The 12,707-nt window shown below is 51.0% G+C and overlaps 1 non-coding gene across 1 annotated transcript; it reads left to right on the top strand.

The window, feature by feature from the left end:
• Positions 1-11,443: 11,443 nt before the first annotated feature.
• TRNAA-CGC (transfer RNA alanine (anticodon CGC)) lies at positions 11,444-11,515 on the top strand. The gene has a single exon. It is a non-coding gene; the product is annotated as a tRNA-Ala (tRNA).
• The last annotated feature ends 1,192 nt before the right edge of the window (positions 11,516-12,707 follow it).

Genomic DNA, 12,707 nt, shown 5'->3' with positions numbered 1-12,707 from the left:
AATCAAACCAGAGCAGGGTAATGAGAAATAAACCCAAATCTTAAAACACCTTCCCCCCACCCCTTCCTCCTTCCTGGTCTCAACCTTGCTACTGATTTTCTCTACCTCCTCCCCGCCAACATCGTAGACAGATGGGCAATGGGGGTTGGGGTCAGTTCATCACGCGTTGTCTCTGCTGCTCCTTGCTCCTCAGGGGGGAGGACTCCTCACTCTTCCGCTGCTCCAGTGTGGGATCCCTCCCATGGGAGACAGTTCTCCATGAACTTCTCCAATGTGGGTCCTTCCCACAGACTGCACTTCTTCACGAACTGCTCCAGCATGGGTCCTTTCCACGGGCTGCAGTCCTTCAGAAGCACACTGCTCCAGCATGGGTCCCCCACGGGGTCACAAGTCCTGCCAGAAAACCTGCTCCAATGTGGGCTTCTCTCTCCACAGGTCCACAGGTTCTGTTAGGAGCCTGCTCCAGCACAGGCTTCCCACAGGGTCACAGCCTCCTTTGGGTATCCAACTGCTCCGATGTGGGGTCCTCCATGGGCTGCAGGTGGATATCTGCTCCACCATGGACCTCCATGGGCTGCAGGGGGACAGCCTGCCTCACCGTGGTCATCAGCACACTGATGAATGAGGTTCCCACAGAGGCAGCAAAAGCTGCAGTCCCCAAGGCCAGAGAGAAACAGACCTGGGCTATGCAGCCCTGGCAGGAGAGGGCTTTGCTGTCTCAGGTGACTCTGCAGCACTGCGGGGCCTGTGACAGAGGTGAAGCCCATCTCCAAGAAGGACAATCTGCTGCCAGGAGTGCCCCTGGGGAAGGAAAGCCTGTGATCTGACCACACTGTGGACATTATTGTGGGGGCTGACTGGCTAGAGAGCAACTCTGCAGAGAAGAACCTTAGGGTCCCCAAGGACAAGAAGTTGAGCATGAGCCATAAATGCACTCCCACAGCAAAGGCCAACAGCCTTGTGGGCTGCATTAGGAAAAACACTGCTAGCAGATGGAGGGAGGTGATCCTTCCCCTATCCTCAGCACTGGTGAGGCCACAGATGGTTTAAGGGACTGCAGCATCTTCCATAGGAGGAGAGGCTGGGAAATCTGGGACTGTTCAGTCTAGAGAAGAAAAGGCTCAGAGGGACCTTATTAAAGTATATAAATACCTGATGGGAGGACATGAAGACAAGGGAGCCAAACTTCTCTCAGTAGTTCCCAGTGACAAGACAAGGGGTGATGGACACAGCTAAAACCACATGAAATGCAATCTGAACCCAAGGAAAGAGTCTTTAATTGTGAGGATGGTCAAACACTGGAAGAGGTTGCCCAGGGAGGTTGTGGACTCTCCATCAATGGATGTGATCAAAACCCACCGAGACAAGGTCCTCAGCAACCTGGTCTAGCTGACCCTGCCTTACTTGGGGGCTGGACTAGATGATCTCCAGAGGTCCCTTCCAACCTCAACTGTTCTGTGAGTATAAAGGAGAAAAGTAAGAGAGAAAGAAGTGAAAAACACATAGCCTTGACCAGAAATACAGTGGGATCATGTGGCGAGGGCCCACGCTGGAACAGGGGAGAAGAGTGAAGAAGAGGAGAGGCAGAGATGGACTGTTATACACTTACTGAACTTTCCCATTTCCCATCCCCCCTGCGCCTGTCAGGGTTAGGGTGGGTAGAAGAATTGGGAATCAAGGAGTAATCTGAACCTGGGAAGAAGAAGTGGGGTGGGGAAATGTTCTTTAATATTTGTGTTATAATTTCTCTCTACCCAAATCTATTTAATTGACAATAAATTAAATTTATCTTCCCCAAGTCAACTCTTCTTTGCCAGTGACAGTAGTTAGTAAGTGATCTCCCTGTCTTTATTTTGAGCCAGGAGCTATTGCGTCTTATGTTCTCCCTTTGCCATGTCGAGCAGGGGGAGTGACTGAGCAGCTGGGTGGGTGTCTGGCTGCTGGTTGAAGTTAACCTACCACAGGGCCACATCAGGACTGCTGTGTCCAGTATGGGACTCCCCACCACAAGCAAGAGCCTGACAGACTGGAGCGAGTCCTGCAGAGGCCAGAAGGATGGTTGGGGCCTGGAGCATGTTATGGACAAGGAAAGGCTGAGAGAGCAGGGATTTTGAGAAATCCCTCAGAACCAAACACTGCACCAAGGACCCAGGCCACATGGTGGGATCTCAATCAATGGAGATTTACAATATTTGTCGAGACAAGGTCATGAGCACCTGATCTAGCTGGAGCTGTCTGAAAACAGGCTTGGCTGGGAGTCCAGCTGTGGCAAGAGCTATGGGACTCGGTGTGTAATGAGTGTCAGTAGGAAACTGTTTTCCTTTCTGTTAATAATGGCTGTGGAGTTGGGTATCAGTGAGCCTGGAGGAGGATGGAGGTGAACATGTGGCAATGGTCTCTCATTGGTCTCATGGTCTGGAGTATATAGTCAGAGATGGAAATGGCTGGTGAGTGGAACTGGTCTGCGACAATTTTCCTGGGGCAGCTTCCCCAGGGTGTCCAGTGAACGTGGCACAGACTAGGCCTCTCTCTTCTGCACATTTGCTGCCTTGTTTCCTTCACAATGATGCCTGGCTCTGAACAGTGTGGGAAATTCCCTTGGCAAACTGAAATGACAGCAGATGCCTACATTTAGGACAATAAAACCTGTCCCTACTCAGTATGTTCAGGGCAGCCTATAGAAGTATTCTTTTGCCCCAATGGAATTATTTTGCACAGGGAGAGCTAAGTTTGTCCCTTTCTCTTCTCCACCACCTTTCTTTATTAGAGCCCCACTGACTCTAATGTCTCATGGTCTCCCACCAGGGCTATGCAGCCCAGGCCTCCTTCCCTCTGGATTTGGTGAAAGCAGGGTTTGCTCACTCTGTGGGCACCTCATGTCATCTTTCTCATCATCTACATCTCATATAACCTTTTACATTGCCATCTGCCATCCCTTCCGAGCACATCTCTGCTATGAAGCAAAGCCTTTACAATTACGGCGTCTTGGGATTTGGTACCAGCTTTCTCTGTGACAAGTCTGAGGTTGGCCCCAGTGTCACAGCTGAGGTGCTGCAGCCCAAATGCACACCAGTGCCCTCAGCTTTGGGCACAGACAGGAGGAGCTGGAGCCCCGTGTGCCATCACAGAAGTGTGACATTGATGGAATAACTGTTGAGGTGTGGTGGGACAGCTTGCACAACTCAGGGGATGTGCAGGATGGATACAGGCGCTTCAGGAGACACTCATCGTCTGTTTGATGCAGCTGCTGGGAAGTATGGAACTTCACTATGGGATGGGCAACAGGTTGGCTGGGCACTTGTGAGTGAGGGTCAGAGGCAAGGCCATTGAGGGTGATATTGTGGCAGGACATAAGGAAAGTGCAGTCAGGGCAGGGAAGATGACAATATCTTCTTTAAGCAACCTGTGGATTTCTCAGGATCAGTGGCACAGGTCTTACTGGGAACAGAGCACAGTACTGAGCACTGAGCAGAGGTCAGTACAGCTGGTCTTTACAGACAGCCTCCTGCAATGGTCCATGTGGCTATTCAGTTGACTCTGTCATGGGAAAACAATGGCAGCAAGATGAGCTCTTACTACTAAAGTTAGAATTAAAGAAGAAACAAAGTAAAGTGGGGCCACTGCAGAATTTAGCAAGGGCAGGTGTAAATAGGTCTGAGATACTCTATGTTGTCTTTGGCTCGGTATCCCTCAGGAGGGTCTCCCAGGCCCTTGCACTTTGAGGCAGAACCCATGGAGAACAACCAGCAGTGGGTAGGGATCAAGCCAGGAGTCACTTGAACAAACTCAACTCTTACCAGTCCATGAGGCGGGAGGGGCTTCATCCAAGGGTGCTGAAAGAACAGACCAAAGTCACAGTGATGCTGTTCTACGTCATATTGGACAGGTCATCAGTTTAGCAGATGCCACTCAGCTGGTAGACACCAGAGGATCTGCTAACCATCCTCGACCTGCCCAAACAAAGCCTGTACATACTGTGGGAGGAAATAAGGTCCCCACAGTGCACACAGGGAGGTGGCTGGGGAAGGCAGTGTTGGCTGCTCCTCCCTTGGGAAAAACCAAGCCCATTTATGAGATGATTGTCTTTGCTCAAAGACCTGAGCACACTTAGTGGGAAATGCAGAAGGATGGGAGAGCTGGTGTGTACCTCAAGGAGGTCTGACCTTGCAGGAAAATAATCCATTATCTGAGTTGTATGTTCTAGGAAGCAAGGCAGCAGCAACCACTCAAACCAACAGAGGGCAATCCTCATGAGGAATGGGATGAGTGCAACAGTGATCCAATCCAATCCGGTCTTGGCAGTCAAGGATCCAGCACGCTACTTCACCTGTCCTGAGTGATCACCTTGACAGATGGGGCCCAAGTCATTGGCTGGTCTTATGGACACTTGCTGGGGTGGTGGGGGCATGCTGCAATGGGTGAATAATATCAGTGTATGTCTAGGAACAGGGGATAGTGGTTAATGAGGGTGTATAAACATGACTGTTGGAAGTAAAGATGATTTAAGTATGTAATACAAGTTGTAATTGTTGGTAAGAGGGGATTTGGTGGCTGAGAGAGAGAATGGAAAGGTTTGAGTGGGGCATAGAAATGCAACAACATATAGGAATGGGGCAACTGTGTACATATTGAATGTGCACACTTAGGTGTATCAGCCAGTATGGGTCCTGAGCATGTTGGAAAAGCTATGGAATAAGGATGAAGACTGTAGTGGGTCTGGTTAGGATGGGTTAACTTTCCTCATAGCAGCCTCTATGGTGCTTTGCATTGGTGGCCAAAACAGTGTTAATAACACTGCCATGTTTTTGCTATTGCTAAGCAGTGCTTGCAGAGTGTCAAGGCCTTCTCTGTTTCTTTCTCTTCCCCCTCAACAAGTAGTTTGGATTTCTTGACAATGGAAGAGCAGGGGATGTCATTTAGCAAGGCCAAGCTTCTTACTCTATATTGGTGTCTATGTCCATGTTTTTGGCAGCAGATGGCTGGCAGAAGCCCCTGTCAGAAGAGATAATGGGTTATCCCATGCTGGACACAGCCAAGTCCAGCCAGCTCTGCAGCAGACCTACTGCTGGCAAAAGCTAAGCCCATCAGCAAAGCTGGTGGCACCTCTGTGAAAGTGTATTTAAGAAAGGGCACAAATGCCATAGTGTGGCAGTAGTAAGGAAAAAAAAGTGTGAGAAAAATTCCTGCAAACAGCAGGGTCAGTGAAGAAGAGGGGGAAGAGGAGCTCCAGATGCTGCAGAAGAGGAGCTCCAGATGCTGCAGAAGAGATTCCCCTGCAGCCCATGGAGGGACCACAGTGGAACAGGTATTTCCTTGCAGCCTGTGGAAGATCAAATGCCAGAGAAGTTGGATATTTCCTAAAAGAACTGTAGCCTGTGGGAAGGATGCCACAGGAAAAGTGTAAGGAGGGAGCAGCAGAGGTGAACTGTTAGGAGCTGACCGTAGTCCCCATTCCCCCTTTTACCACTCACAGGGAAAGGAGGTAGAGGAGTCAGGAACAAAGCTGAGCCTAGGAAAAAGGGGGAAAGGGGAGGTGCTGTTGCAGTATTTATCTTTTCTTCTCGCTATCCAAACCTATCTGAATTGGTAATAAATTAAGTTATTTTTCTTCATGTTGAGTCTGTTTTGTTCCTGACTAATGGGGAAGTGATGTCCCTGCTTTCATAACAAGCAATCGAGCTTTTTTTTTCCCTTTTTTCTCCTTCTGTACTGTTGAGGAGGAGGAGTGAGAGGGTGGCTGGCTGGGCATCTGGCAGCCAGCCAAAGTCAACCCACCACACAGTGTCCCACAATATTCTTATATCAAAGCTAGGAAGCTACAGTCTTGATTGGTGGACAAAGAGGTGAGTAAAAGACTGATTGGATGCATTGGGGTCTCTCTGGGGACTTAACGATGTTATCAGCATCCTGGAGGAGCTGACAGATTTTGCAGATGACACAAAACTGAGGTGGGGACCAGTGTATACACTGGAGTGCTGCCTTCTGGAGGAACATCAACAGGTTGGCAGAATGGGCCAGCAAGAACCTACTAGATATCAGAGGGGAGGAAGTCCTGCCCCTGGGGTGGCCTTACCCTGGACAACAGCCCCGGGTAGGGTGCAGCTCAGCAGAAAAGGCCCTGAGGGTTACGGTGGACAACAAGCTGCATGAGTCAGCAGTGAGCCCCAGAAGCCAAGAAAGCCAAGAGCAGTCTAGCTGTATGAACAGGAGCATGGCCAGGTATCCTGGTTTCAGCTGGGATAGAGTTAACTGTCTTCCTAGTAGCTGGTATGGTGCTATGTTTTGAGTTCAGCATGAGAAGAATGTTGATAACACTGATGTTTTCAGTTGTTGCTAAGTAATGTTTAGTCTAAAGTCAAGGATTTTTCAGATTCTGATGCCCAGCCAACAAGAAGGCTGGAGGGGCACAAGAAGTTGGGAGGAGACACAGCCAGGGCAGCTAACCCAAAGTGGCCAATGGGGTATTCCATACCATGTGACGTCACATAGAGTATATAAACCGGGGGGATTGGGGGTGGGGGGATTGCTGCTCAGCGACTAACTGGGCGTCGATTGGTGGGTGGTGAGCAATTGCATTGTGCATCACTTACACATTCAAGTCCTATTATTACTGTTGTCATTTTATTAGTGTTACCATTATCATTATTAGTGTCTTCTTTTCTGTTCTATTAAACTGCTCTTATCTCAACCCACGAGTTTTACCTTTTTTTTTTCCCCGATTTTCTCCCCCATCCCACTGGATGGGGGGGAGTGAATGGCTGGGTGGTGCTTAGTTGCTGGCTGGGGTTAAGCCACAATACCAGGAGATGAGGGGGAGGGATTCTCTCCCTCCATTCAGTGCTTACTAGACCACACACAGCATTGCACTGAGTTTGGGACCTCCTGCCTTTCCCAGTACAGTAAAGACATTGATCAACTGGAGCAAGTTCAGTGAAGGGGCAACAATACAGTCAGGTGTGGGGGCTTGTGCAGGGGTCTGGAGAACTTTCCACCTGAGGCAACCCTGTTCAGTATGGAGACGAGAAGGGTTTGGGAAACCTCACAGGAGCATTTCAGTACCTATCAGTGGTTAAGAAAACAGAACCAGGCTCTTCATCGTGGTGTGTAGTGGGAAAATGAGAGGCAAGGGATAAAAGTTGAAAGAATGTTCAGGCGGGAGATGAGGTCCATGAGGTCATAACCATGAGGTCACTTACGCACTCGAAGAGGTTGCCCTGAGAGGTTGTGCAGTCCCAGTCCTTGGAGGTTTTCAAGCCTTCTGTCCCCCTAAATATCGTCTCCAAATATTGAACAAAACACTCTTGCTCATGCAAGAATGAAGCAAAAGCCTATGGCACCAGCAAAAGCTCTGCCTTCCCTAGGCCCTATCTTCCCTATGAGAGAGGTCTTCCACCAACCCTACCCTTCTTCCACCCTCAGCTTTGGCAGAAGCATGTGTCTGGCCTGCCCACTTGCCTTCACCACTGTCACCTTCATCATCAAGGCCCAACACATATCTTGGCAATCCCACCGTAAGCTGGCACCCACCCCACACCTGGAGTGTACCTGGCCATGGAAGCTGGCAGAGTCCAGGTCCACTCTGCCCAGCGCTGCGCACAGATTTTCCCTGGGAATGTCCCCAAGGAGCTCTTCATGTGTGTGTCAGCCTGTGGCCTGGCATGGTTGGAATTGGGACAAAGGCTTCTGGGGCAGGGTTGAAGTAGCTCAGCTGGGAGAGCATTAGACTGAAGATCTAAAGGTCCCTGGTTCAGCCCTGGGCTTCAGCAATTATTTTCTCCTTTAGGTTTTTGCAGAGCCTCTCTGCCTTCTTCCAGCCTGCCCTGGCCCTCCTTGCTCCTCCACCTCTTGCCAGAGCACTGCCTGTGCACTGTAGCTGCAGATCAGCAGGTTAGGAGCCTCTTGCACCCCAAGCCCCCAGCCTTCCCCTGGACAGGACTCTCCATTCAGTGCTTCTTTGGCGTGGTCTCCAGCCATCCCTCTTTCCCTGCTCCACAGCAGTTGGCATCTCTCCTTTGCGGAGTCTCTGCAAAGACCCTGTATCACTCCCCTTTGTAATTCTCAATGGTGCACAGACTGCTCTCTTCTTCACACACCTCCTTCAACTGGACCTCAGTTTCCAGACCAGAGCATACTGCCTGTGGGGGAGGCCACCATCCCCCCAGTCCCAGGGAGAGGCACTTCTTGGAGCTGAGGCCTGAATGGCAGCATCCTCCCTCCAGAGGACTGTCACAGTGAGACCTCTGATGTGCCAAGGAGAGCTGACAAAGCCATGCTAAAGATCATCCTCTGTGGCACATGGGCACCAGTGTTGTTCAGTCACACAGTGTCCTGAGCAGAGTTTCTTTGCCCCCCTTTGCCCCCCTGCTGCAATATTGGATGAAACAGAAACATGCTCCTCTCAGGGCATCAGCAGGGAGACAAGCAGCACAGGGGGACCCCTCTGGGGCCCCACATGAACATCCCTCTGCATTGGCTCCTCCCTGCTGCAAGGGCACCAGTCAGGACAGAAATGCCAGTCTAGCATGAAAGGTCACCAGCTGTCACACTGGGACTTCTGAACAGCCCTAGCTCAACCACCGGATGTCATTTTTTACTCTCCACATTTACCTTCCTCTGCATTTCCTGAGCATCTCATATGCTTCTGTGTTCTCTATCCTCTCAGCACCAGAGCCAGGACTTATAGCACAAGTGTCTCAACTGTCCCCAGTTTCCATAGCCAAAGATGCTCACCCACCAGAGTGGACTGTCCAGCCCAGCTGCAGCCCCTCACAGTCATCAGTCCGTGCCCAGAGGAAGAAAGACTTGCTCATGAGCTCCAGCAAGCTGCTGGGCTCCCCTCTTGCAACCTCTTGCTGCTACAGAATCCTTCTCGCCCATCAGGAACACAGTGACAACTGTGACCCAGGACATCCCCCTCTGTCTCCAGACTCAGCATCTCCCCAGTCAACCAGTCAGGCCAAGGATTGGCACATACTGGACTATAGTCCCACAGCAACGTGCATGTCCTAGTCCCCTGCAGACCTGCTGCCTCACAGCCGGCGAGGTCCCCAGGCATGTACCTCCAGAGGGGTTTGGCTTTCGTTGTAATTAAGCACAAGTGAGAGGCAGTGAGAGGGAGAGACTGTCTCGCCAAGCACAGTTGCTGTCTTGTCAGCTTTGAGCATGAGTTTGAAAATGCTTGGCAACAGGGATGGTGCCTGCACAAATATCATGGCTCCAAAAGAGTCCTTCTAGGTCTTTCTTGAGCAAGAACGGGAGAGTCATTGCTGAGGGTGGGCTTTGGGGCCACGTGTGCAAAGCTGAATAGATGAGAAGTCCACCCCCTTAACTCCGCTCAACCACTCCAGAAGTTCACGGTGACTGTGGTCTGGTTTTGATTGCCCCAAACCCTCTCTGCCAGGCAGGGACTTAGCAGGGAAAATTCTATGGCATTGGGCAACGCAATTGCTCCAGCTTTACCACCATGACAACACCATCCCTGCACATGATCAAACTATTAACCTTTGAGTAGACAGCTGAACACATCACCTGCCCTGCCACAGAGACCCCAGCCAGGGCTGTCCCAGGGCACTGTTTTGCTGTCAGGACAGTCCTCAGTGCTGAAGGAGTGGGAAGGTCCCTGAGCCCCAGGGAGATGAAATCTTGCTGCTCACCTCACCTCCAAGGATGCTGGGGGACAGAGGGGTGCAGGGGGAGGCCCAGTGCCTGGAGGAGGGGGTGTAAGATTTCTGCCCTCCTGTCATCTCCACCACGTGTCCTGGGATGCCATAACAGCCTGAGGACACCTCACTCCAGGGAGGGCATTTCCCTTACCCTGTTGCACTGTTTCTGCTGTGGAGTAGGGGACAGATGTGTCACAGAGGGGTGTTTCCCTGGGTGGCAGAGGAGGCTCAGGGGTTTCTCCTCTCCATCAGCCCACCCCAGAGTGGGCCAGAGCATGGGAGAAGAATGCCAGCAGCAAGAGCCTCCTCCCATCCCATTTGCCCTGCAGAGACGTTGAAGGGGCAGCACTCTGCAGTGCAGCCCTGTGCCAGGATCAGACCCCAGCAGAAAGGCAGTCCCAACTTCCCCCATCTCAGAAGTGTCCAAGTACTGTTTTCTGCAGAGGGTCCCTGGGCACCCAGGGGACAACAGGACTGTGCTTGTCATAGACATATCACAGGAGGAGATTGTCTCTCTGTTGCAAAATGGAGTGGTTTGGACCACTTAAGGAATCACCTCCAATGGTACTAGCAAAAAAAAAGATTTAATAGGAATTTATATAAATGTGTGACCTCACAGAATTCAATGGCAAGGTTCACTTTATTACTTAATACATGGATGAAAAGTATACAGAAAAATTAAGTTAGAATCAAATTAAAATTATGTATACAGAGACCGAAGACGCAATAGGGTAAAAGAGAAACTTACAAAGGAAAATCAAGTTATAGTTGTTTTCTTGTGATTTGTACAAAGATCAGGAATGTAAAAGGGTAGGGGAGACCCTCCCATTGAGTCACGGGGTTAAGACAAGACCCCCTTGCTTTCTAAACTCCTGTTGGAGTTTAGGTGCCGCTGGATCAACTCCTAGTCCACGACTTGGTTAATGGTTTATATCTAAAGGGATAATGAGTATAATAGCAGCCTGAGATTCATTCACAGTTTAATAATTTGAAAAGCAATATTTGTAATATACTTGCTATAGAATATTCAGGTTAGTACACACACAGACGCACAAAGACACTATGAGATATACATAAGCAAGTAAAAGAGGTATACCTGTTAAAAATTCCCCTTGAGTTCAGTGAAAATATTCATGTCAAATACTTCAGCATCTTTCTCAATGGTGAAGGGTTGAGCCTCAAGGAGTGGAGAGTATCAGCCCAAGTCTTGTCAGCTTTCAGCAACAGATCTCTGATCTTCACAAACTGAAGAGATTGTGAGCTCTGAGAGGTGTCCCGCTCAGAGGAAGATGCTGGTCACAGCCTGCTGCGGTCCAGGAGAGCTCAAAGGATCTAAGTTAGTACCACTGTTTATAGGTTCGGGAGATGATTGTCTTTAGTCTTCAGCAAATTACTGGGATTTCAGTAGCGCTGGTACCATTTCACATGAGTTATAATTCAGATAATGAAGGCGCCAAGGTTGTCAGAGAAATGACTTAAGATTCAGATACGGGATTCCCCAAGGCTGCCAGAGGAGGACTAAGATATGTCCCAAGGTTGTCAGGAAATGACTAATTATCCCTACTCCCATCACCAGCCTCTCCCAGGCAACAGGAGTCCTTGGTATGGTCAGTGCAGCTCCCTATCTTAGCCATGCAAGAGTTCCTGGTGTGGTCAACGGACACTTAACTGCCCAATTCATTACACTTATACTAAGGCCTAGTGAGACTTCCCAAATTCATAGATCAGCCCAGAGAGGGGGAAGAAATGCACCACCACACTCTCCCGCTGGCAGGTGTCATGGGGATGTAGCTCAGTGGAAGAGCGCCTGCTTCGCATGTGGGAGGTCCTGGGTTCAATCCCTGGCATCTCCAGGGGTGGTGCTTTTGCCCCGACTGCCCAGCCTCAGGCAGGTGTGGGCTGGAGCTCGGGCACTGCTCCTCTCCAGGCTCTGTGGGCCTGCCCTACCCACCCAGGCCTTGGTGGGGAGGGCTGTGGGAGGGCTGCGTGTGCTGCCTCTGCTGAGCCCCCTCTTGGAGGAGAAGCAGGCAGCAGCTGTGATGGACCTGAGCTCAGGTCACTGCCCTGCATCCTAGTTCCACCCCACCCACCACCCAGGGGCAATGCTTGGCAGCAGAGTGTGCCTGTGAGGAGACCTCAGGGAGGGGATAGACAGCAACAGCACGCCAAGGAATCCTTTCTGGCTGCACTGAGAGATGTGGTGTGAAGGTGCTGGTCCAGCCCAGGTGTTCTTTGGGACCAGAGCCACACTGCCCTGGTGGCTTTCCAGGGGTAAGGGTCCGAGATTGTCCTGTCAAGGACAATCTTGTCCAAGTGGAGATCACGTACCTTCCCATGGGAAGCACTCTCTGTGCCAGAAGGTAAGGGTGTCTGAGCTGGAAAAGCATGGGCAGGGCTGTGGGACTCCCAGCTGAATTTTCCTTCCACCATCGCCACTGGCTTGAGCAGAGCCTTAGCTCAGGGAACCTGGATCTGCTGAGGTCAGGTACAGCCCTGCAGAGATGGGACTGGTGGGGCTGGTGCCCACCTCTTGTTCCTGGAGTGTTTGGTGTCTCCATCCACCCTGTGCTCGTATGATCGCGAAGGCACAGGCCTGTCCACAGCCATGCACAGGCAGTGAGGGCCAGGAGATGGTGCCTTGCTCTGCCCAGCATGGGGGCAGCAGCGCTGAGACTTGGGGTCTCACTGTGACTCCCCTCAGATATGTCCTCGAAAGCTGCAGGAACAACTGTAGATCTGGGCTACAGTGACAATCTTGCTTTGCTACAGAGAATGGACCCAGCCTGCAGGGCCAGACTGTTCAGATCCCCAGATGCCATGAAACAGGCTCTTTGTGCTCAGGCGTGCTGCCCCCCTCAAGCACACACTGGCCTGTGGCTCATCTCTCCAAGGAGGAGGAGGAAAATGTCTGCCAGGTGCCAGAGTAAGGGAGAAATATTACACCTGTGGGAAGGCAGAGCTGGCAGTGAGGTGGCACAGGCCAGGCACTGGCCTCTTCTCCCCAGTCCCCACTTGGAGCACCTTGAGTCTGCACGTCAGTGTCCA

Source organism: Haliaeetus albicilla, chromosome 29, assembly GCF_947461875.1.
Source record: "Haliaeetus albicilla chromosome 29, bHalAlb1.1, whole genome shotgun sequence".
In the NCBI taxonomy this organism is placed as follows: domain Eukaryota; kingdom Metazoa; phylum Chordata; class Aves; order Accipitriformes; family Accipitridae; genus Haliaeetus; species Haliaeetus albicilla.
Note: the sequence above shows the minus strand (reverse complement) of the source record. Positions and strands in the feature narration are given on the sequence as shown.